The 13058-nt window shown below is 53.0% G+C and overlaps 1 protein-coding gene across 3 annotated transcripts in view; it reads left to right on the plus strand.

Annotated features, from left to right (window-relative positions):
- EIF4E (eukaryotic translation initiation factor 4E) overlaps positions 1 to 13058 on the plus strand; it is a 343174-nt gene that overhangs the window by 222413 nt on the left and 107703 nt on the right. The window lies entirely within an intron of this gene.

The following is a 13058-nucleotide window of genomic DNA, read 5'->3' on the forward strand; positions in this document are numbered from 1 at the left end:
TGAGCATGCTACCACTCCTTCTTGCGGATGACTTCCACCGCAAAGTGAATAACCTAATTAGTAAATTCCTATGGCGGGGGAAAAAAGGCACGTCTAAGTATTAAAAAACTAAGACTAGTTAAATTGGGAGGGCTAAACCTAGCAGACTATAGAACCTTCCAAACGGCTTTCCTAGCAAAACAAGGGGCCTGCTGGATGTCACCCCTTCAAGGATACACGGCGGTATGGCCATTAGTCGAGCGGGCAATACTAAACAACCTCAACCCACTGGTACTGCTAACCACTAACAAACACACACAAGCTTCCAGCCCAATCTTCAAAAACACAAAAATTGCCCTACTCAAAATAGACAAGAAAATGGAGAACAGTGTAAGGAACTCGAAATAGTAGTCTCTTTGGGCCAACTTCAACATCAAATACAAAGGGAAATGCCTGTCCCTCAACACATGGAAAGGGATCTCCTACCCAGCCCAACTAGAGGAGGAGGGCCACCCCATCACGTTCACAACACTTAAAGATAGACATAAGCTACCGGATATCGAGTTATACAATTTCCTAAATGTCAGCACAGCCCTAACAAAAGCCAAACTATCACAACACAGCCCGTCAATTATGCAGTATATGGCGAAAATCAACAGAAAAGGTTATCAAGTTACATTAATTTCAACTTGAGATACAAGTCTATTTTAATGTAACAAGTTGTTTGATGCTTTGGAGTGCTCCCACTGTTAACGAGTTAGCATAGCTGAGGGAGTCAATGTGTAATCTTCTACCCACCAATTGGACGATCAAGTCTTTCCACAGTAAAAATTGTGTTTTTGTATGTATACTGTCAGGACATGTGAACTACATGTCCTGTCCATGTCATATGTTGCACCCTGCCTAAGGGATTCAGTGGGCCTACCAGAGGAGTGGCTTACACAGATGTACCAGGGAAGTAGTGGACTTTCCATCTCGTTTAAATGCCTCTAATGGCAAAGTCGGACTAGCAGTTCACGACTCCTCTGCCAATCTGCATTGACGTATTGGGGGACTTGTTTTACTTTGGGGACCTCCAGGGTTGCACAACCAGTGCTGCAAGTCCTGGGGTGCCCCTCTAACTTTGTTGGCCCTGGTACCAGGTTACCAAATAATATGGACTTAGAGGTAAGTTAGCCATTTCCAGTTGGGAGCAGCCAATTAGACGTACACTTTATGGTCCGGGCACTCGAGTTATCAATTTTTACAAGTAAGTAAAATATTCACTTAAATGCGTCTTTACGCGGTAATGCTCTCATATTAGCGGGGAAGGGCATATATTGCATACAGGTGCTTGCAATAGGTTTTCGGGGGTCCCCTTCAGGACTTAAGGTGGTAGGGGGCCAAGGTTCAAAGAACCACCAGCAGTTAGTCTTTACCTGCCCAGTAGCATCCAGGTGCATAGGTGCTGGTCGGGTTGGCAGCTTTGCGCTCTTCTGAAGGAGGCACACCTAGAAACAGGCTGCAGTGGTTGACTTTCGGACTAGTCCGGGAGCTCCCAATTGTGTGCGTGTAGGGGCGTGTTGTAATGTTCATAAGGGTCCTGGGAGTAAGGAAGCACAGTAGGTTCTCGGGAACCTGACCTGGGGCTCTCTGGTGCAGAGTTGTTGGGTTGACTGGGCTTGTGCGTCACAGGCGCTCACGGTTGTCGGTGTCGCTGGTTGAGGGGACAAAAACAGGCCAGTTTTGCCACCCTCGAAGTGGGTCTCTGCAGTGTTGATGTCCCTCGATGGCTGCTTGGTTTTGTAGTCTGAGTCTGAATTGGTGTCAACCAGGCTTTGGTTGCTGCAAGTGGTCCGGTACAGCGGGTATTAGTGCTGTGGCTCCAGTTGGTCCTTGCGTCTTCTCACTTGATGGGGAGACGGATCTGACCTTCTGGAGCACGTCAGCCTCTTCCTGGGCGGCTGCTGTCTGTGGATTGGGGGTGGCAGAATGGTGGACTGGACATTGTTGCTTGGAGCTTACAAGCTGCAGGGGAGTAGTTCCTCTACTCCAAGACAGATTGCTGCCAATCTGCGAAGGACTGGCATCTACCGGGGTCCTTGGCAGATTGACAGCAGCAGGATGAGTTGATTTGTCGCGATTGTCGGGACAGGTGCAGGTAGGCACGGTTTGGCTCTAAAAGGTCTGCAGTTCTCGCTTCTTCGCTCTTCTTTGTCCTCTTCTTGTGTCCGTCGAATGAGTTCCTGGTGTCGAGGGTGGCACTTAAATACTCAATTTAGAGACGTTTAGGGGAATCTAAAGTAGTAACCAATATGCTACTTGCCTTTGGGGTGCCGTATAAGACCACTTCTTGTGGGTAGTGTGCATAGCCCTACCCAGTGTATCTAATTTCACCAAATCCAAGATGGGTAAATTCTACTTTGCCTGTTCACCTCCGGTAGCCCACCTTAAAGGTGTAACTAGTCTGATGGTGAACAAACCTCCTGACTAGCTAATTTCCCTGTGTTAGACCCGGCCTCGTGGCATGGCCATCCCTGTCCCCGCACCACATAACCTGACCCACGCACCTCATGCAGCCCCCGAGCACACGGCCTAGCCGATCCTTCCCACCAGAACACACACACACCCGACCCGGACTTCCCCGTCCGTGGCCTTCCTCCTTTCGGCCACACCGGGACCGCGTGCCCACTTCATGCACCATGATGGCCGCCCGGCCCCAGCGCGACCCTGGCCTAGAGGCGCCACTCCGGCTGGAGGACATCGCGCTCCTATTGGGATGAGAGAGGGAGGAGCAGTTTCCATCGCACTTCTGAGCTCCCCTGGGAAGGTGGGTTTCGATCGGCCCTCCGGCCTCCCCGAGGGCTGGCTCCACGCCTGCTGGGTGTCTGGGACTCCTCCCGACCAGGCCCTGAAAGGATCAAAAGACAATGGCAGGAAACCCCGACAAGCAACCCCCAGGTGACAAGACCCCTGCCTGCACAGACTCCGGACATCAAAGAGTAGTCGTCCTATAACAAGGGGTGCTCTGGGACTATCCGGCAGATTCGCCTTTGGAAACACCTGAGCCCTGCTGAGTGACTCGCGGCTCCCTGAAGATCGTACAACCTCCGAACTTGTGCTTGAGCCCTGCTGAGTGACTCGCGGCTCCCTGAAGATCGTAAGACCTCCGAACTTGTGCTGGAGCCCTGCTGAGTGACTCGCGGCTCCCCGAAAGGTCGTAAGACCTCCGAACTTGTGCTTGAGCCCTGCTGAGTGACTCGCGGCTCCCACAGACTCTCCTGGTCCCGCCGGACCCCGACGACGACAAGCGTATCCCCCAGCTCGAGGATTGTGAGCTGCGCGCCGGGTACGCCCCTGCATTGGATCCATATCCCCAAAGACTGTCCCGCTACCTCCTACCTCACCCTCCCCGAGACTCTGTGAGCCCGTGCTCTACTTATATATATTTGCCTTGCTGATCATAAAGATCCTACGACTCCGATCTGATAAAGATTTGTTCTTAAGAACTCACGGTGTGGTGTCTCCTTGTCGTGTGGTGCCGAGTGTACGATCCTAGATACGAGATTCCTCCTCTGAGGAGTCTCCCGCCAGTGCCCGGCTACGATAACTCGAGGGTTGGTCTCAGGATAGTCAGGGACCCCTCCGGGCTCCTCTGAGGTCGCCTTCTAACATTGGTGGCAAGCGACGGGATTCGGGCCCATAATCTAGAGATCGTACCGTGGACGGCTGACGCACTACCGACAAAGATGGCAGAAGGAAACGCCGTGATTCTCACAGAAAACGACACCAGTACCGTGTTCCAGGCGGAACAACTGGAAGAGTACACACACAGAGAACTGAAGCAATCCTGCAAAGAACTCAAAATCGCTACCACTGGTCTCAACACCAAAGAAGATATGCAGAAGGCACTGAAAGCTTGGGTGGATTCTGGAGCCCCCCGCCCAGAAGGAGCGGTGGAGCCCCACTACGAAGCTTGACCCTCCCAAGGAGAACGAAGCAGCAACCAGGTGCGAAGCTTCGTACCAGACTGGGGCCTATCCCTGGAGGAACTCGCAGACCGAGAAAGAAGTCGCCATCACAAACTTGAATTGGCCAAACTTAAAATCGAGGGGGAGTTGAAATTAGCCGAGAAAAAGCTAGCCGTGGAACAGATGCGAGTGCAAGGAGAACTAGAAGAGAAGAAACTCCAACGGGAACACGAAGGAAGGAGACTTCAACTGGAGCACGAACGCAGCTTGAAGAAAATCGAGCTAAAAGCGAAGAAGCGCGGCCCCCGGGAAACCGAGAGGCGGCCTCCCCGGCGGAGCAGAAGGTCCACATTCCCAAGGATGTGGTCAAAGAATATTACAAAAACAATGACATTCAACAGTGGTTCAGGGCCTACGAGGTCGCCATGACCTCCCATCGGGTCCCGCAGAAGGATTGGGGGGCCGGGTTGTGGGGACAATTTCTGAGCAAAGGGAGAGACACCCTGCTCGACCTACCAATCTCCATGCAGACCTCCTACAACCACATGAAAGAGACCCTCCTCACAAGGTACGGCCTCACCCCGGAGATGTACCGCCAGCGGTTCCGGGACTGCAGGAAGATCCCGGGCACCACCTGGGTGGAGTATGTAAACTTCTTCAGCCGTGCATTCGATGGGTGGATCAAGGGCAGCAAGGTAACCACCCTAGAAGAACTAGCCAACTGCTTTGTTGAACTGCGCCAGCATCTGCTCGACAGCAAGCTCACGGATCCGAGAAAGCTGGCTGTCGAGGCGGATCGCTGGACCAACACCCGGGGCCCTGTAGGAGAGTACCCCCGAGCAAGTCAGGGACCACCCCACCAGAGAGGGGGGGGGGACCAGGGAGGGCAGAGAGAGTCCCAGTCCAGTCCCCCGAAAACCCAACCTCCGCCTTTCCCGGCACCCCCACCAGCTGTATCCGGCCCCCCCGTGAGACGGGGGCACCGGGTGACCATCACTTGTTTCCGTTGTCAGAAGCCCGGGCAATACGCCAACGACCCTGAATGCCCCATGGCCCCACACATCACCCCGACAGCACCCCCCGCTAGACAGATAGCCAATGTAGCACTGGGGGAGGAGGTTGAGGAGACCGTAGAGTGGGAACCCGCAGCCATGGCCCTAGTATCATTGGGAGATAGAGAAATGGTCCCTGGAAGCCTCCTGCCCTCCAACACGAAGAAATATGGGCAGCTCGTAACCATCAATGGCCACCAAGTAGAGGCCCTTCGTGACACCGGGGCCAGCATCACCAGTGTCCTCAGTCATTTAGTCAACGAAGACCAGGTCCTCCCCAACGTCTTTTGCCCGGTAATTTCCGCCGACAATACGGAAAGTCTGTGTAAGGTAGCCCTGGTGCCTTTTGAATGGGGAGGGGTGGTCGGTAAACTGAAAGTCGCAGTGAGAACCTCCCAGCCAGTCGACTGTCTCCTGGGGAACGACCTGGAAAGTTCCCCCTGGAAACAAGTCGAGCGCAAGACCCACCTAGGGATGATGGGTCTCCCTGAGTGGGTGTGCGCCACCACCCGATCTATGGCAGCCCGACTGACCCCCCCCTTGGGGAAGTCGAAGACGCCCCGACCACAGAAGACAGGATGGTCCCCGCCGAGGGTCCCCACATCCCCCCACAAGGAGGGTCGGTCGCCAGCGACGAACCCCCACCTTCCGACTCAGCACAGGTCACCGAGTTAGGCGATCTGCCCGAGTTGGCCCAGTGGCGCCAAGAGGGGGGCCCCTCCCGAGAGGAGTTCTGCCGGGAGCAGGCTACCTGTCCTTCCCTGGTCGGGCCCCGGCAACAAGCAGAGGCCCAGGCCGCGGGCGACCAATCTGGAACACACCGGTTATATTGGGAAAATGACCTTTTGTACAGCGAGCAGAAGTCGGTGGAGCTAGGATCCGCCCAGGTGCTGGTGGTACCCCTACGCTTCCGCGACCTCCTCCTGGGCTTGGCCCACGACGTCCCCCCTCGCAGGCCACTTGGGCCAGGACAAAACCTACAGTCGCCTCGTGACTCACTGCTACTGGCCCAGAATGAAAGCGGATGTAGAAGCCCACTGCAAGTCCTGTCCCACGTGCCAGGCTAGTGGGAAGAGCGGAGGAAAGCGCAAGGCTCCTCTCCAACCCTTCCCTGTCGTCAGTACCCCTTTTGAACGGGTCGGGATCGACATCGTGGGGCCCCTGGACCCCCCAACCTCCCAAGGTCACCGCTTTATCCTCGTCCTGGTGGATCATGCCACCCGATACCCTGAAGCCATACCCCTGCGCACCGTCACAGCCCCCGTGGTGGGCCGGGCGTTGATGGGAATCTTTTCCCGTATGGGTTTCCCCGCGAGGTCGTGAGCGATCGCGGTACGAACTTCATCTCCAGATACATGACGTCCCTGTGGCAACAATGTGGAGTGTCCTATAGGTACACCACCCCGTACCACCCCCAAGGAAATGGCCTGGTAGAGCGGTTTAACCGGACTCTGAAGGGGATGATCGCGGGCCTGGAAGAGCCCCTCCGGCGTAAGTGGGACGTCCTGCTCCCCTGCCTCCTGTTCGCCTACCGGGAAGTTCCCAGAAATCCTTGGGGTTCAGCCCGTTTGAGTTACTCTACGAGCGCCCCGAGGCCCCCCCCCCCCCCCCCCCCCCCCCGAGATGTGTTCCGATACGTCCTGACCCTCCGAAACCAGACTAGGAAGTTCCGAGAGCTGGCCGAGGCCAACCTGGAGGCGAGCCAGGAAGAGATGAAGCGCTGGTACGACCAGAATGCCACTCTGGTCGAGTTCCAGCCGGGTCAGCAGGTATGGGTCATGGCCCCCGTGAAACCTTGCGCCCTCCAGGATAAATGGACCGGGCCCTTCAAAGTGATTGAGCGGAAGAGCCAGGTCACGTACTTGGTGGACGTCCAGTCACCACGGGACCCCCTCCGGGTCCTCCACGTGAACCGCCTCAAGCCTCACTTTGTGCGGACGGAACTGAGCCTCCTGCTGGCCACCGATGACGGGGCCGATGAGGAGTCTGATCCCCTCCCTGATCTCCTGTGTACCAAAGAGAAGGATGGCTCCGTAGAGGGAGTGAACCTCTCCCCATCCCTTACTTTCCAGCAACGTGAGGATTGCCGCCAGCTCCTAGGGCAGTTTTCCGACCTATTCTCTCTGGTCCCCCAAGTCACCGACTGGTGTGTCCATGACGTGGACACCGGAGACAGCCCACCGGTGAAACACCGAGCCTACCGAGTCCCTGATCGGGTCCGGTCCTGCATTCAAGCCGAGGTCTCGAAGATGTTGACCTTGGGAGTGATCGAACCCTCAGACAGTCCCTGGGCCAGCCCTGTGGTCCTGGTCCCAAAAGCAGCTGCCCCCGGTGTCGCCCCAGAACTCCGCTTCTGCGTGGATTACCGGGGACTCAATGAAGTCACCCGAACCGATGCCCACCCCATTCCCCGAGCCGACAAGCTCATTGACCGACTCGGGGCTGCTCGGTTCCTCAGCACATTCGATCTCACCTGCGGCTATTGGCAAATTGCGCTCACAGAAGGAGCCATGGAGCGGTCCGCCTTCTCCACCCCGGATGGGCACTATCGCTTTCGCGTGATGCCCTTAGGGATGAAAAATGCCCCCGGCCACCTTCCAGCGACTGGTAAATAGAGTCCTGGCTGGGCTGGAAAAGTTCAGCGCTGCCTATCTAGACGATATCGCAGTTTTCAGTTCCGAATAGAGTGAGCACCTCCAGAGGGTGCTAACCGCCCTGCGCCAGGCAGGCCTCACCGTGAAAGCCAGCAAGTGCCAGATTGGGCAAGGTTCGGTAGTCTACCTGGGGCACCAGGTCGGAAGCTGCCAGGTCGCCCCTCTACAGCCCAAGATCGACGCCATCCTAGCCTGGGAACCCCCCACTACCCAAACTGAGGTCCGAGCCTTTCTGGGCCTCATGGGCTACTACCGGAGATTCATCCGGGGGTACGGCAGCCTAGTCGGTCCCCTCACGGAACTCACGTCCAAGAAACAACCCAAGAGAGTGCAGTGGACCTCTGCCTGCCAAGAGGCGTTTGATGCCCTGAAAGCGGCCATGTGCACTGCCCCCGTCCTCCAGGCCCCCGACTACTCCAAGGAGTTTGTGGTCCAAACGGACGCCTCCGAGCATGGAATTGGGGCCGTCCTGTCCCAGGTGAATGACCAAGGCCTAGACCAGCCCGTAGCCTTCCTCAGCCGAAGGCTGTTGCCCAGAGAACAGAGATGGAGCACCATCGAGCGCGAGGCGTTAGCCGTAGTCTGGGCCCTCAAGAAGTTACGCCCCTATCTGTTCGGCACCCATTTCAAAGTCCAAACCGACCATCGCCCCTTTCGATGGCTCATGCAGATGCGAGGAGAAAACCCCAAACTACTGCGGTGGTCAATCTCCCACCAGGGGATGGATTTCACCGTGGAACATCGCCCTGGTACTGACCACGCCAACGCCGATGGCCTCTCCCGGTTCTTCCGCCTTAGCGAAGAGAACCCCCAAGAAGATGGGTAGTTCTCTCCGGCTTTCAGCTGGGGGGGACGCGTGTTAGACCCGGCTTCGTGGCATGGCCATCCCTGTCCCCGCACCACATAACCTGACCCACGCACCTCATGCAGCCCCCGAGCACACGGCCTAGCCGACCCTTCCCACCAGAACACACACACACACCCGACCTGGACTTCCCCGTCTGTGGCCTTCCTCCTTTCAGCCACACCGGGCCCGCGTGCCCACTTCATGCACCATGATGGCCGCCCGGCCCCAGCGCGACCCTGGCCTAGAGGCGCCACTCCGGCTGGAGGACATCGCGCTCCCATTGGGATGAGAGTGGGAGGAGCAGTTTCCATCGCACCTCTGAGCTCCCCTGGGAAGGTGGGTTTCGATCGGCCCTCCGGCCTCCCCGAGGGCTGACTCCACGCCTGCTGGGTGTCTGGGACTCCTCCCGACCCGGCCCTGAAAGGATCAAAAGACAATGGCAGGAAGCCCCGACAAGCGACCCCCAGGTGACAAGACCCCTGCCTGCACAGACTCCGGACATCAAAGAGGAGTCGTCCTATAACAAGGGGTGCTCTGGGACTATCCGGCAGATTCGCCTTTGGAAACACCTGAGCCCTGCTGAGTGACTCGCGGCTCCCTGAAGATCGTACATCCTCCGAACTTGTGCTTGAGCCCTGCTGAGTGACTCGCGGCTCCCTGGAGATCGTAAGACCTTCGAACTTGTGCTTGAGCCCTGCTGAGTGACTCACGGCTCCCACAGACTCTCCTGGTCCCGCCGGACCCCGACGACGACAAGCGTATCCCCCAGCTCGAGGATTGTGAGCTGCGCGCCGGGTACGCCCCTGCATTGGATCCATATCCCCAAAGACTGTCCTGCTACCTCCTACCTCACCCCCCACCCCCCCCCCCCCCCCCGAGACTCTGTGAGCCCGTGCTCTACTTGTATATATTTGCCTTGCTGATCATAAAGATCCTACGACTCCGATCTGATAAAGATTTGTTCTTAAGAACTCACGGTGTGGTGTCTCCTTGTCGTGTGGTGCCGAGTGTACGATCCTAGATACGAGATTCCTCCCCTGAGGAGTCTCCCGCCAGTGCCCGGCTACGATACCTCGAGGGTTGGTCTCAGGATAGTCAGGGCCCCCTCCGGGCTCCTCTGAGGTCGCCTTCTAACACCCTGCATGTCCTGGTGCCAAATGATTCCTGGGCAGGGCGTGGCATTTCCCTGTCTGGAGGAAGCCGGGGTTGCATATCCGAGGCAGCAGAGGCCTTTGAAGCCTCCTGTCTTGTTATGCTGATTACTAGCCATCCTGCTTGGAGGAGGTGACATACCCTTCGGCCTGAGTAGGCATTGTGCATGGTCTCACCTGCGGGGGGTTTAGCCAACACACTAGAGGTTGATAGGTTTTCAGGGAGCACCTCTAAGGTGTCTTCTGGGTGCATGTCATAATACCTCTACTGCTGGCATCAGTACAGATATTTTAATACAAGTGTGTTTGATATCAAACACCATAGGTTTCAGTGAAGCCATCATGTAGCTGGGGAGCTCGTAATGACCAGTGCCCAATTTATGTACTCAAGATGGCTTCCCTGTTCACTAGTACTATCTAGCAATTGGGCTAGACAGCACAGGGGCTTATCTGCTCATGCAGATATATCTTCCCATGTTAAATAATGCACCCTATCTTAGGGCTGTAAGGCCTACTGTAGGGGTTACTTACAAATATTGCATGCAGTATCAGTGGGCATAGCACACAGGGTGTGTGCCATGCATTGTTTTCACATTTGTGTGCACCAAATTACGCAGCCTGCCAAGGGACCCTCTTTAGTACCGATGCCCTAAGTACCAGGGCTACCATTTACTAGGGACGTACAGAGGTGCCAAAGGCCTTGCTAGTTGGGGAACAATGGAACAGCTACCTTTTTTTTTTTTTTGGGGAAAGAACACTAGCGCTGTGGACCTGGTTAGGAGGAACCCAGTGCACTTCAGTCAAAGTTGCATCAAATACCTGGTAAAAAAAAAAATGTGAGTGACCATGTCAAAAAGTGACCATACAAAGAGGCATTTCCTTACAGACTGCATTAGAAGAAGTCATCCATTTCATGCATTAGACAACTACCTGTCAACCCTAGACCTCCTATATCTGTACATTTCAATAAACAGAGGACACATATTCCTCATATTCATAGTGGACAAGATAACTTGGAATTGTAGTTTATTAGAATACGGAATGAAATTGGCACCTAGTGTTTGCAAAGTACCTGGCTGTAGCTGCAGCGCACCTCAGAAGGAGTGTACGTGTACCCCTATCTGGACTTCAGGCCAATGAAGGCAAGGACATTCAAGCAATGCAAAAACTAGGAACACAGTCATAAGGACACAACATATCCTGGAATTGTCCATCAACTACAAAAAGTCGTCAAAGTGAAAACATCCTGCTGGGTCCGATCTTGAACTCACTAAAAGGAGAGCCATGGCACTGAAGAAGAGCCCATGTGATACTGCACCAAATTCACAGGTACCAGAAGGGTCAAAATCTGACAGTGAGAGCCATGTGGAAAATGCTGGGCATGATGGCACCATGCATCTCCTTAATGCCCCATGGCGAAACTATACAAGACCACTACAGGTGTGGCCAAAGGGTTCACAAGCAACATGGAGTTGGGATGATTTATTTGTTGTCACAGTTCAATTATGAAGAGAAATGCAGTGGTGTAACTTGACCAACATATCAAAAAGTTAATCTTTCAGACAAACAAGTCCCTCAGTGAACATTACTACGAAAGCATCCCACACAGGATGTGGAGCTCACATGCAGAACCTAAACATCCGGGAGCTATTGAACCAAAAGAAGTACAGTTCTTAAATGTATTGGAACTCATGACTGTTTCTGAATAAACCCCTGAGGGAAGGACAGTATTTATCCAAACATACAATACAACAACAATGTACTGCCTTAAAAGCAAGGAAGAACAAGGATGCACAATCTATCCAAACTAGCCTAACGGATATGGAAATGAGGGAAACAAGAAAGGGTGTTTTCACCCAAGATCTCTAGGGAATGGTCTTTTGATAAAATGGTCAGGGATATTTGCCTATGCTTTTTCCTTTGATACCACACATGATATAAAGATGTAAACAGGAGCAACTGTCATTAATCCTCATATCTCCAATGTGGGCCAGACATATGCGGTTTTCGGATCTACTGGAGAAGTCAAAGGAACAAATCATAAAGCTTCTGGCACATCAAAGCCTCTTAATGATACCAGGTTGATACGTGCCACCCGGAACAAACACCCTGATCCTGAAAGCTTAGTTTGGACACCTTTACCTAATTGTCCTAAAATTATTAAGGCAGTAAGGCAACCTACTATAAGATGATCCACTAACAAGTGGTATAGTTCCATACACTGGTGCAACAGGGAAAGAGACTGTAGAGCTCAAACTCCTCGCTGACAGTATTTCTAGCAGCCATTGTGGCAAACACAAGAGGAGTAAAAGGGAAAAGCTGAGTCACCAAGTTAGAAGCAAAACTATTCTTAGAGGGAGCATAAACGATCTGTCCTTCAGGAAGCCAACTCGTGACTTTATGGAATCTGTGTGGTGCTAACGCCACTGATTTAAAACAGTTTAAACTAATGCACAGCGGAGGTTTCGAACTCTAAAAACAGACTTTCGGATTGCTATCACATCATTTAGAGTGAATGAGATACAAGCTTTCACCACAAAAGAACAGTATCTTAAAATGCATGAGGACAAGATAGTAATGTGAACAAACCACAGATGGATACCAAAGCTGGCATGGCGTTTCCAAGTTAATTGGACGTTACAGTTACCACCTATATTCCAACAACTAAATACTGGATGTCAGATGAGGCATTATGTATTATCTACAAAATACTAAAACAGTTAAGAATGACAAGCACTTCGTATATTTTACGCATGCAAGTGAGAACCTTCCTATTGCATAGGACATCATTGCAGATAGATTGTATAAACTTTCCAGTGTTTTCACTAGACAGCGGGGGTAACACTCAAAGACCCCAACAGCAGTTGACAAGAAAAAAAAGGTACAATTCTGCCTTTCCTGGGAAGCATGGTGTTGGACGATCTCTGAGCTGCTTTCACATGGTCTTCAATACACATGTTCACAGAACATTAATGTTTGGACATCAAAGCTAAGGGTGTGGCCCACATGGGACAAAGTGCTAAAATACTTAATTGCAAATAAACACTCGGATGAACTTAGCCTCCCTACAGAAGAAAACACTGATATGAAATCATTGTACAGAATGTGAATCCAGAAACAAATTCATGCAACAAACTGATAAGGTTACTTGCCTGTAGGAATAGTTGTGCAGCTCAGAGTTTTCAGGTTTCAAATGAGACCCACCCACCTACAACAGATGTGTATTTGCATAGAAGAATCTCAAGTTAATAGAAACAAGAGAAAGAACTAACACATTAAAATTGTGAAGAGTAAAAAATAATTTGAAGATTGCAACAAAAGATTTCTTCGTTGTGCCTCTCTCTCAAGAAGGGACATAGAACCAAATGTTTGACACAACCGCTATAAAGTGGAATAATGCACAACACATGAATCCATAAACCTCT

Source organism: Triturus cristatus, chromosome 2_2 (assembly GCF_964204655.1).
Source record: "Triturus cristatus chromosome 2_2, aTriCri1.1, whole genome shotgun sequence".
Lineage (NCBI taxonomy): Eukaryota > Metazoa > Chordata > Amphibia > Caudata > Salamandridae > Triturus > Triturus cristatus.